Source organism: Ranitomeya imitator, chromosome 3 (assembly GCF_032444005.1).
Source record: "Ranitomeya imitator isolate aRanImi1 chromosome 3, aRanImi1.pri, whole genome shotgun sequence".
NCBI lineage: Eukaryota > Metazoa > Chordata > Amphibia > Anura > Dendrobatidae > Ranitomeya > Ranitomeya imitator.
In genome coordinates, this window is record NC_091284.1 from 350,952,729 (window position 1) to 350,965,996 (window position 13,268).

Here is a 13,268-nt window from a genome sequence, read left to right on the forward strand (position 1 = left end):
CAGGAGGTAGTGGTTAAGGCCCTTATATTCGGCACTCTGGAAGGAGTGGGCCCCAGTACTTCCAGAACAGAAGGTGTTTGTATCTTACCAGGTCAGCATTTTCCAGTGGTAGTCACACCACCTGGAAGAAAAGGTAAGCCGCAAAAAAGATGCCAAGTGTTTTACAAAAGGGAATACGTAAGGACACCACTTATCAATGCGACATATGCCCTCAAAGACCTGGCCTGTATATGAAGGATTATTTCAAATTGTACCACACCTCCATGCACTACTAATTTACTTTACAGGAAACAGATTAGTTCCAAAGGGGGCACATCTAGATAAGTTCCTTGGAGGTCTAGTTTCCAAAATGAAGTCACTTGTGTTTTTTTTTTTTTCCTGTTTAGGCACATCAGGAGCTCTGCAAATGGAGCATGACACCCGCAGACCATTCCACCAAAGTCTCCATTCCAAAACATCGCTACTTCCCTTTCAAGCATCGACGTGAGCCCAAACAGTTTTTTCCCACATATGGGGTGCCAGCATACTCAGGACAAATTGGACAACAACTTTTAAAGTCCAATTTCTCCTGACACCCTTGGGAAAATAAAAAATTGGGGACTAAAAGATCATTTTTTGTGGGAAAAAAATAGGATTTTTTATTTTCACGCCCGGGCATTATAAGCTTTAGTGAAACACTTGGGGGTTCAAAGTTCTCACCACACATCTAGATAAGTTCCATAGGGGGTCGAGTTTCCAAAATGGGGTCACTTGTGGGGGTACTACTCTTTAGGCACATCAGGGGCTCTGCAAACGGAACATGATGGCCGCAGAACATTCCATCAAAGTCTGCATTCCAAAACGTCACTACTTCACTTCCGAGACCCGATGTGTGCCCAAATAGTAGTTTTCTCCCACATATGGGGTACCAACATACTCAGGACAAATTGGACAACAACTTTTGGGGTCCAATTTATCTTGTTACCCTTGGAAAAATAAAAAATTGGGGACTAAAAGATCATTTTTGTGGGCAAAAAATAGGATTTTTTATTTTCAAGCCCGGACATTATAAACTTTAGTGAAACACTTGGGGGTTCAAAGTTCTCAACACACATCTAGATAAGTTTCTTAGGGGGTCTAGTTTCCAAAATGGGGTCATTTGTGTGGAGTTTTCTTGTTTAGGCACATCGGGGGCTGTGCAAATGGAACATGGCATCCAATCTCAATTCCAGCTAATTTTAGGATGGAAAAGTCAAACAGCCCTCCTTCCATTCCGAGCCCTGCCGTGCACCCAAACAGTGGTCCCCCCCCCCCCACATATGGGGAATCAGCTTACTCAGAACAAATTGCATAACAACTTTTGGGGTCCAATTTCTCCTGTTACCCTTGGGAAAATAAAAAAATGGGAACTAAATTATCATGTTTGTGGAAAAAATATGATTTTTTATTTTAACGCCCGGGTGTTATAACCTTCTGTGAAGCCCTTGGGGGTTCAAAGTGCTCATCACACATCTAGATAAGTTCCTTAGGGGGTCTAGTTTCCAAAATGGTGTCACTTGTGGGGGGTTTCCACTGTTTAGGCACATCAGGGGCTCATCAAATGCAACATGGTGTCCGATCTCAATTCCAGCCAATTTTAGGTTGATAAAGTCAAATGTTGCTCCTTCCCTTCTGAGCCCTGCCGCGCGCCCAAACAGTGGTTCCCCCCACATATGGGGTATTAGTGTACTCAGGACAAATCGGACAACAACATTTGGAGTCCAATTTCTCCTGATACCCTTGGGAAAATAAAAATTTGGGGACTAAACGATCATGTTTGTAGAAAAAATATGATTTTTTATTTTCAAATAGAAACTTCTGTGAAGCCCTTGGGGTTTGAAAGTGCTCATCGCACATCTAGATAAGTTCCTTAGGGGTTCTAGTTTCCAAAATGAGGTCAATTGTGGGGGGTTTCCACTGTTTAGGCACATTAGGGGCTCGTCAAACGCGACAAGCTGTCCGATCTCAATTCCTGTCAATTTAGGTTGAAAAAGTAAAACGGCGCTCCTTCCCTTCCAAGCCCTGCCGTGTGCCCAAACAGTGGTTCCCCCCACATATGGGGTATCTGCATACTCCAGACAAATTGGACAAGAACTTTTAGGGTCCAATTTCTCCTGTAACCTTTGGAAAAATAAAAAAATGTTGCTAAAAGATCATTTTTGTGACTAAAAAGTTAAATGTTCATTTTTTCCTTCCACGTTGCTTCTGCTCCTGTGAAACACATGAAGGGTTAATTAACTTTTGGGATGTGGTTTTGATCAGCTTAAGGGGTGCAGTTTTCAGAATGGCGTCACTTTGGGGTATTTTCTGCCACATAGACCCCTAAATGTGACTTTAAATGTAAGGTGGTTCCTAAAAAAAAATTGCTTTGTAAATTTTCTTGTAAAAATGAGAAATCGCTGGTCAAATTTTAACCCTTATAACTTCCTAACGAAAAAAAAAATGTTTCCAAATTTGTTCTGATATAAAGTAGACATGAGGGAAATGTTATTTATTAACTATTTTGTGTGACACATTTCTCTGTTTAAAGGGCATAAAAATTAAAAATTGGAAAATTTTCCAAATTTTCGCAGAAATTCCGTTTTTTACACAAATAAATTCAAGTTATTTCAAAGAAATTTTACCACTAAAGTGAAGTACAATATGTCAGGAGAAAACAACCTCAGAATCGCCAAAATCCTTTGAAGTGTTCCACAGTTATTACCTCATAAATGGACAGTGGTCAGAATTGTAAAAAACTGGCCCGGTCATTAATGTGCAAACCACCCTTGGGGGTTAAGGGGTTAATGGGAATCTGTGAGCAGGGTTCAGCTATGCAATCTGAGTGCACCATAATGTAGGCGCAGAGAGTCTGATTACAGTGAGGTGTCACTTTTTTAATACAATCAGTGTTTTATCATCGGGAGATTATCACTACAGGACAACTGGCCTTGTGCATCCTAGTCCAACCCCACCCCTAACACTGATTAGCAGCTCTGCCACTCTACAGTGTACACAGAAAGCCACTAATCAGTGGTCTGGGTGGTATTATACACAGTTCAACACCTCAGCTCTGCTAAATCTGTAAGAAACAAAACTGTGATTCCATCATAAATGCTGCACCCAGTAAACTAAGTGATACATTGCTGGAATCAGGGTATCTATCCTTTTATCATGCTGATGTTAGATTACATAGCAAAACCTTCTCATAGATTCCCTTTATAGGGTCCCTGCCTTTTAAAGGGAATATGTCACCCCAAAAATCTTATATGAGCTGCGGCCACCGGCATCAGGGGCTTATACACAGCATTCTGTAATGCTGTAGATAAGCCCCGATGTATCCTGAAAGATAAGAAAAACAAGTTAGATTATACTCACCCAGGGGCGGTCCCGCTGCCGTCTGGTCAGATGGGCGTCGCGGTCAGGGTCCAGCGCCTCCTATCTTCATACGTTGACATCCTCTTCCTGTCTTCCTGCCGCGGCTCTGGCGCAGGCGTAATGTCTGCCCTGTTGAGGGCAGAGCAAAATACTGCAGTGCGCAGGCGCCGGGCCTCTCTGACCTTTCTTGGCACCTGTGCACAGCAGTACTGTGCTCTGTCATCAACAGGGCAGACAAAGTATGCCTGCGCATGCGCAGCGGCAGGAAAACAAGAAGAGGGCATAATCGTATGAAGATAGGAGGCGCCGGACCCGGACCGCGACGCCCATCTGACCAGACGGCAGCGGGACCGCCCCTGGGTGAGTATAATCTAACCTGTTTTTTTCATCTTTCAGGATACATCGGGGGCTTATCTACAGCATTAAAGAATGCTGTAGATAAGCCTCTGATGCTGGTGGGCTTAGCTCATATATGATTTTTGGGGTGACAGATTCCCTTTAAGGAAAAACTTGTAAATTGTCCAAAAGGATTTAGACCAACTGTCAGCCAGCAGAGGAAGCTAAATGCAGAACACGTTCCATACAAGCTTTGCAAGACGAGAATCCATTGCAGTAAAGATCTAGTTTAAATGGGGGATCATTCTCTTCAAAGAGATAGCCTTTTGAAGATGCCTGATGTATCTTGAAATACAGGATTACTTTCCATTTAATCATTTTTTAGATTTTAGTTCTTCCACCAGAAAACCAAGTTTAGTTTCCTATACTATTCTTACAAAGATAAACAGCCAGATGGGTTTGTTTTTGTTTTTAGCAAATTAAGGAGCCCCGGTGACCTTATCCTTCCATCTCCCTAGGGACCAATTATCCCACTGTCTAGTTGTACTATCCTCTAATGGTAATGAAGCTTGGATCAAAGTTATGCTCATCCTGCATGGCTGGAGAACAGCAGTCCTTGCAGATTCAGAGACCCCCTAATGAGGAATCCAAGGGATTTATTGCGCCTTGTTTTGAATAATACACCGGTTTGAAGGCAATTCAGAAATTAATAACTCTTTTGCTGCCAGCTAAGAGCAATAAAGTGAATATCTTCATCTCATAGTACATCATTTATAAAGCTTTTAGTCATATAGAGAAATACTTGTAGAAGACTCGATGGAAAGCATCTATGTGCTCTATCCCCTCAAACACTTCATCAACATGGCACTCATTTGGATATATCATGTAATCCTATACACATTACATTAGTAGGGCCATTTTTTAGTGTTCTATGAACAATATCATTAAAATTTGAATGAAAGAAATACAAATGTTAAGGATCATTAATGCTGACACATTTCTTTTAGGCCGGCTTCACACTTGCGAGTTTTACGGACGTAAGAGCGCAGAAACTACGTCCGTAAAACTCGCAAAAAATACGGCACAATTATTCTCTATGCCTCTGCTCCTATCTGTTGTATTTTACTGATCAGTATTATACGGCTTTCTACGGCCGTACAAAATCGCAGCATGCTGCGTTTGTCACAGTACTGCGCAAGAAATACGCCAATGAAAGTCTATGGAAGCGTGAAAAATACGGATTACACACGGACAAGCAGTGTGACTTGCGAGAAATACGCAGCGCTGTTAGAGAGAAAAGCCGGTAATTCAGTGCGGTGTACAGTAAAATCACACTGACAGCTTACAGTAGAATAGGTAGAATAAATGTGTACACATAGAATAGGTATATATATATATATATATATATGTCAGTGAGACACATATATGTATATATATTAATATTTATTCCAGCGCTATACAGCTTGAAAGCCGGTAATTCAATTACCGGCTTTTTCTTTCTCCTTCCTAAAACCCGACATGATTTGAGACATGGTTTACATACAGTAAACCATGTCTTCTCTCCATTTTTTTGGCAGATTCCACACTACTAATGTCAGTAGTGTGTATCTGCAAAATTTGGCCGTTCTAGCTCTTAAAATAAAGGGTTAAATGGCGGAAAAAATTGGCGTGGGCTCCCGCGCAATTTTCTCCGCCAGAGTAGTAAAGCTCCCAGGCTTTCTAGGAAAGTTCCCACGATCTATGAACATCCAGCAGAGGGCGCCTCACCGCAAATGAAGCTAAATATAGCTCATTGATCTATATTTAGACTCATTCCCCGGGGTTTTGCAGCGAGGAGTAGCATTGCATTAGCAAAGCTCCTTGCTGCAAAATGTTTTAACCCCTTCAGAAGGATTTACATCGTTGGACGTTACAGATCTGCGGAGGGTAAGTATATTGTTGGTTTATTATGTTTTTTCTTTCACAGAACGAGGGTCTTCAGTGACTGGATTGGGCGTAGAATAAAATACTCCAACAACCATTGTTTTTATTTCATTAAAATAATTTTAAATAATGTGTTTGTGTTTTATTTAACCCTTTACTACAATTGGATTAATAATGGATAGGTGTCATAATTGACGCCTCTCCATTATTAATTAGGCTTAATGTCACCTTACAATAGCAAGGTGGCATTAACCCTTCATTACCCCATATCCCACCGCTACACGGGAATGGGAAGAGAGTGGCCAAGTGCCAGAATAGGCGCATCTTCCAGATGTGCCTTTTCTGGGGTGGCTGGGGGCAGATATTTTTAGCCGGGGGGGCCAATAACCATGGACCCTCTCCAGGCTATTAATAGCTGCCCTCAGTCACTGGCTTTACTACTCTGGCGGAGAAAATTGCGCGGGAGCCCACGCCAATTTTTTCCACCATTTAACCCTTTATTTTAAGAGCTAGAACGGCCAAATTTTGCAGATACACTCTACTGACATTAGTAGTGTGGAATCTGCAAAAAAAAAATGGAGAGAAGACATGGTTTACTGTATGTAAACCATGTCTCAAATCATGTCGGGTTTTAGGAAGGAGAAAGAAAAAGCCGGTAATTGAATTACCGGCTTTCAAGCTGTATAGCGCTGGAAAAAATAGTAATATATATATACATATATGTGTCTACTGACATATATATATATATATATATATATATATATAAATATATATATATATAGACAGTATATATATATATTTTTTTCTTTTTGGGACACATGGATCATTTCTATAGCGGTATGTTGGTTTTGCAAGCCTGCGAGAAAACCACGCAGTACGGATGCCATACGGATTACATACGGAGGATGCCATGCGCAAAAAACGCTGACACACCCTGCCTACGGAGGAGCTACGGACCACTATTTTCGGGACATTTCAGCGTATTACGGCCGTAATATACGGACCGTATTTTCATACGCTGAGTGTGAAGCCGGCCTTAGAATAAAAAAAAAATCTTTTCTCCGCCAAAGGTGTCAGGCACGAGAACCATGTGAACACAGCCTGTGTAGAAATGACTAATAATGATTAGGGATGAAAGGCGGAGGTCCAAGTAAAGGAGTGGAGCAGTGCCTTGTGTGTGTGTATTTTGCTGTACTTGTTAATAAATAAATGAAAATAACTATGTGGGGTTCTCCCTACTTTTAATGACCAGCCAAGGGAAAGCAGACAGAGAGTTAGTTTTCGTTGCCTCAGCTGCATGATTTACGGCTGCTAGCCAGGCTGAATACATGTGAGGAATACCTGTTTGTTAGGGAATTCCCACATGTATTCAGGCTCTCCAGCAGCCGTAAATCATGCAGCTGAGGCGCCGAAAATGAAATCTCCGAGCACTAACAAACAAAAACTAGTAACGACATCACCCGTGAGACATGACTGCAAGTGACTAGTGATGAGCGAATAGCATTGTTGCTCAGGTCTCCCCGAGCATGCTCAGGTGATCTCCGAGTATTTTGTAGTGCTTGGACATTTAGTTTCCATCGCCTCAGCTGCATGATTTACGGCTGCTGGACAGCCTGAATACATGTGGGAATTCCCTAACAAACGGGCATTCCTCACATGTATTCAGCCTGGCTAGCAGCCATAAATCATGCAGCTGAGGCCAACGAAAATGAAATGTTCGAGCACTACAAAATACTCGATCACCTGAGCATGCTCAGGGAGACCCGAGCAACAATGTTATTCGCTCATCACTGCAAGTGACCTATGCAACCTCGAGAACGAGGCTGCATAAGTCACTCGCAGTCATTTCTCACAGGCGATGACATTACTGACATCAAAGCCCATAAGAGAATCTAGAGAATCGCTGGATGTCTTGGCATCTCAATGGATTACGTCAGACCTACAGAAAGTTTTTTGTATTAATAAATTGGTGGATAAGGACTGTTTCTTGTTTATATTTCTTTACCTCTCTCTTTTTATGTTTTTCAGGTTGCCATTTTTGGACTATTTTGGATTCGGTGACTACATCGGATCTTTTTTTGTTATTATTAAATTGGTGCATGTTGTATTGGGGAATGTTTTTAAAAATAAACTATTTTTTCTCTGTGTTTTTATTTTTGATTACTGTGTTAGTCATGTGGGAAAGCTGACAGCCAAAAACTGCCAAGGTTAAGCATCAGGACTGGCGCATCTAATGGATGTGCCACATCTGGTTTGGCTGAGGGATGGTCTTATTAGGCTCAGAAGGAGCTAATATTCATGGATCTTCCCAACCTTATTAATATCAGCCTTCAGCTGTCTGCTTTTCCTTTGAGGATATTAAAAATGGGGGGAACCCCACATCATTTTCTTTGGGTTCCCCATTTTTAATAACCAGCAAAGGAAAAGCAGACAGCTGGGCTGAGCTGTGAAGGTTTTTAGATATTGGCCCTTTCCCAGCATAATAAGACTAGCTCATAGCTGTCTGCATTCCCTTGGTTGGTTATTAAATTGAGAGGACTCCACGTAACTCTGTTTGGGGTCTCCACATTGTTAATAACCAGCAAAGGCAAAAAAGACAACTGTAAACTTAAAATAATAGGTTGGGAAGCTCTAGCTTACAGCCAATAGAAGCCAATAAGGGCACAAACTTTTGTGTTGTAAAATGGGGGTAGAAGGCAATGGGGCTGCAAAAGGAAGCAAATTAGGGGTAAGAACAGGACAATTGCCCTGAAAACAAATGTGGACTTAAAATAACAGAGAGTAAAAAAACTAATAATAATAATCTTCAACGAGAACGATGGAGGTCCAAAAGGAGGAGGAAGTGGAGGGTGGACGTGGCGGTGTAGATGGAAGAGGCAGGGGAGGAGTTATCCAACACTGTTTTTATTTTTGGGGGGAAGGGGTTGGTTTATTTTTGGGGAAACTGGCTTAAGAAAAACATAGAAGAAAAAATAAATCTAGAACCAGAACACGGAGGTCAAAGTGGAGGGAGAGACGGAGTAGGTGGACATTGTGATGTAGGTGGAGGAGGCAGGCTAGGAGATATCCAACACTGTTTTGGTGTTTGTTTTTTAGGGAACTGACTTAAAAGATCATAGAATAAAAATAACAATCTAAAACCAGGAAGCGGAGGTCCAAGAGAAGGAGGTGGAGTAAGTAGACGTGGTGGTGAAAGTGGAAGAAGCGGAGAAGGTAGCCAACACTGTTTTTGTGCTTTTTAGTTTTGTTTTTCTATTTTTTTCTTACTTGGCAAGGTTGCAAAATTAAAAGAATGACAAATAGATAATATCAATAGCTGGGTGCGTCTGGTATAGTTATCTAGTCATCCAAATGTATGGACAAGTCCTGTGGGATCCACGACTGGTTCATTTTAATGTTAGCTTCCCAAAGTTGGCTGTGGACATGCGAATGCACCTGTCTATGATCACACCCCTGTCATGCTAAACATACGCTCTGACAGTACACTTGCTGCAGTGTAGGCCATAAATTCCAAGGCATGAAGGACAAGCTCAGGCCATGTGTCCAATTTGGAGACCCATAAGTTAAATGGGGCAGACCCATCACTTAGTACATGGAGACATATGGACATGTAATCTTCCGCCATGCTGTTATAATGCTGTTTTCTGTTATTACGGATCTTATCAGATGCTGAGGAAGTTTTTTTTTTCACATTTTGGTCATGCTAATCCTGCCTTCCCAGGTGTGACGGTGCCCCATCTGCGTTGGTGACTTTTTCATCCTCCTTTGCCTTTTTCTTCCATTGAGCCCCCGCTGTCAGGTGGGAACGACATCAATAGTGCCTCTACCACTGTGCGCTTATATTCGCGCATTTTGCAATCCCACTTCAGTGAAAGAAGTAATGATGGTACACTGTCCTTGTAGCGGGAATCCAGCAGGGTGGCCACCCAGTAATCAGCAGTGGTAACAATCTGGGCAACTCGGCAGTCATTGTACAGGTACAGCAGCATGTATTGGCTTATTTGTGCCAGGCTGCCCAGAGGCAATGACAAGCTGTTCTCGGTGAGAGGTTCCTCTGTACCACCAGCCATGCTCCAGTGATTCCGTGAGTTGCTTTGATTGCCACCCTGCTGTGAACACAGTTCCTCCTCCTCAAAACTGTCCCCTGGCTAGACAGTTGTGTACATGGTTGCTGTTGGTAAAAGAACCCACTCTCCAAGCTATTTGTGGATGATAGGCACGCTGCACCAGGATGTATTACGGGCACGCTACAACAAGCTGTATTATGGGCATGCTGCTACAGGCTGTACTATGGGCATGCTGCAACAGGCTGTATAATGGGTACACTAAACCAGCCTGTATTATGGCCTCGCTGCACCAGGTTGTATTACGGGCACGCTACACCAGGCTATATCACAGGCATGGTACAACAGACTGTAGTACGGACACACTGCACCAGGCTGTTGTTAAGGTGCTCTACACAATTTTAATTTTGTGATACATTGCACCAGACTATGAAGACACAAAGCCGTCTCAACACGTGATCCAGCCTTTACACTGGCCGGGTGACATGGTGCACCAGCCACTCACAGCCATGACAATAATTGGCATGGCGGTGATGGGGCTGGAAGTGCCCACAGTCCTAAGACTTGTTGATTGGCTGTGCTGCAGCCTTCCAAAAATCTTTATTTGGCTGGTAAACTCAAACAGTAAAGGTACCTTCACACATAACGATTTTGTTAACGATATCGTTGCTTTTTGTGATGTAGCAACGATATCGTTAATGAAATCGTTATGCGTGACAGCGACCAACGATCAGGCCCCTGCTGGGAGATCGTTGGTCGCTGGGAATGATCAGGACCTTTTTTTGGTCGCTGATCACCCGCTGTCATCGCTGAATCGGCGTGTGTGACGCCGATCCAGCGATGTGTTCACTGGTAACCAGGTTAAATATCGGGTTACTAAGCGCAGGGCCGCACTTAGTAACCCGATATTTACCCTGGTTACCATTGTAAAAGTAAAAAAAAAAAAACAGTACATACTCACATTCCGATGTCTGTCACGTCCCCCGGCGTCAGCTTCCCGCACTGACTGTAAGTCGTTTAGTGTAACGGTACCTTAACATGGTAAAAGTCTGAGTTCGGAGTTAGACACTGGACATGTAGTTTCCGGTACGAACTCTGACCTTTACCATTCAGGTTCACTTATCCCTACTCATGATTTAAATGGCAAAATATCACAAGATATTCTCACTAATCTGCTAAATATACTATTAGATTGAGAAAATAAAAGTAAATTTTTCTTTGTTTTATATGAATACGGACATAGGAACCAACAGATCCATATGTATATCATACTGTGGCTTAAAACAATGCTGACCTTTAAGGGGATGAAAAAGTGAAGGGACACATATAACAGTGTTTGAAGCCAAGTATCTGTGGGCCAACACCACGACCTGCTAATCAAAAGACAAAGTTAAAGCAAAAGAACTATATTAGCAGGAACATAATAATGGGAACCTATGTTCCCGCAGGTAGGGGAGAAGACAGCAGATAAGGTGACAGTTACAAAATGTAAAAGACCTTGCCAGGCCGAGAAGGGGGAGTTGGTGACGAAAACCTGTATCAGGCAGGTCGTAGGCTTACACCTCTATCGCCACAGAAGGGTCCGAGAGTGGTCAGATGCCAGAGAATACCTGAGATGTAAGGCAGATCCAAGACCAGCAGCAGTAGAAGAAATGAGTAATGATATGAGGACCTTATAGAGACTACAATGGGGAAGGGCCTAGTACTGAGAATTAAGCCTGCTAAGCAGGGACATAAAGGTATTAATAGTCGTTTTAATGCTAGATAATGAGAACATTAAGAACAGTGTGTATATTACACAAGGTGGCATATATATAGCATTGCTGTGTTCTGATAGTGTCATAACATACTGTATTGAGCTTGCTACAGCTACCCATAATATTGTGCGCACTTGTATTTGTATATACAGTGGGTACCGAAAGTATTCAGACCCCTCTATATTTTTCACTCTTTGTTTCATTGCAGCCATTTGGTAGATTCAGAAAACTTCATTTTTTTCTCATTAATGTACACTCTTGACTGAAAAAAAACCCAGAAATGTAGAATTTTTTGCAAATATATTAAAAAGAAAAACTGAAATATCACATGGTCATAAGTATTCAGAGCCTTTGCTCAGTATTGAGTAGAAGCACCCTTTTGAGCTAGTACAGCCATGAGTCTTCTTAGAAATGATGCAACAGGTTTTTCACACCTGGATTTGGGGATCCTCGGTCATTCTTCCTTGCAGATCCTGTCCAGTTCCGTCAGGTTGGATGGTGAACGTTGGTGGACAGCCATTTTCAGGCCTCTCCAGAGAAGAACAATTGGGTTTAGGTCAGGGATCTAGATGGGCCAGTCAAGAATGGTCACAGAGTTGTTTTGTAGCCACAACTTTGTTATTTTAGCTGTGTGCTTAGGGTCATTGTCTTGTTCTAAGGTGAACCTTCAGCCAAGTCTGAGGTCCAGAGCACTCTGGAAGAGGTTTTCATCCAGGATCTCTCTGTACTTGGCTGCATTCATGTTTCCTTCAATGACAACCAGTCATCCTGTCCCTGCAGCTGAAAAACACCCCCATAGCATGATTCTGCCACCACGTTTCACTGTTAGGATTGTATTGGGCAGGTGATGAGCAGTGCCTGGTTTTCTCCACACATACTGCTCAGAATTATCACCAAAAAGGTTTATCTTCATCTCATCAGACCAGAGAATCTTATTTCTCATAGTCTGGGAATCCTTCATGTGATTTTTTTTTAGCAAACTCCATGTGGGCTTTCATATGACTTGCACTGAAGAGAGGCTTCTTTTGGGTCACTCTGCCATCAAGGCCTGACTGGTTCAGGGCTGGCAGTAATAATTGACTTTGTGGAACTTTCTCTCATCTCCCTACTGCATCTGTGGAGCATATTAATGGAAACTTGAGTGGAATGAAAAAGTGTGGTAGAAAAAGGTGCACAAGCAACCGGGATAACCACAGCCTTGACAGGATTGTTAAGAAAAGGCCATTCAAAATTTGGTGGAGATTCACAAGGAGTGGACTGCTGCTGGATTCACTGCTTCAAGACCCACCACACACAGACATTTCCAGGACATGGGCTACAAGCGTCACATTCCTTATGTCAAGCCACTCATGTCCAATAGTCAACACCAGAAGCGTCTTACCTTGGCCAAGGAGAAAAAGAACTGGACTGTTGCTCAATGGTCCAAGGTGTTATTTTCAGATGAAAGTAAATTTTGCATTTCATTTGGACAGCAAGGTAACAGATTCTGGAGGAAGAGTAAAGAGGTATACAATCCAAGCTGCTTGAAGTCTTGTGTGAAGTTTCCACAATCAGTGATGGTTTGGGGAGCCTTATTATCTGCTGGTGTAGGTCCACTGTGTTTTATCAAGACCAAAGTCAGTGCAGACGTCTACTTGGAAATTTTAGAGCACTCTATACTTCCCTCTGCCGACAAGCTTTTTGGAGATGGAAACTTCAATCTCCATCAGGACTTGGCATGTGTCCAAACTGTCAAAAGTACCAATATTTCCATTGGCTGTAAGCCATAATCATCAACATTAACAGAAATAAAAACTTGAAATAGATAACTCTG

General features: G+C 42.3%; 1 protein-coding gene across 11 annotated transcripts in view; it reads right to left on the bottom strand.

Annotated features, from left to right (window-relative positions):
• Positions 1–13,268, bottom strand: part of DLGAP3 (DLG associated protein 3) — a 764,134-nt gene that overhangs the window by 522,032 nt on the left and 228,834 nt on the right. The gene's annotated exons all lie outside the window — the stretch shown is intronic.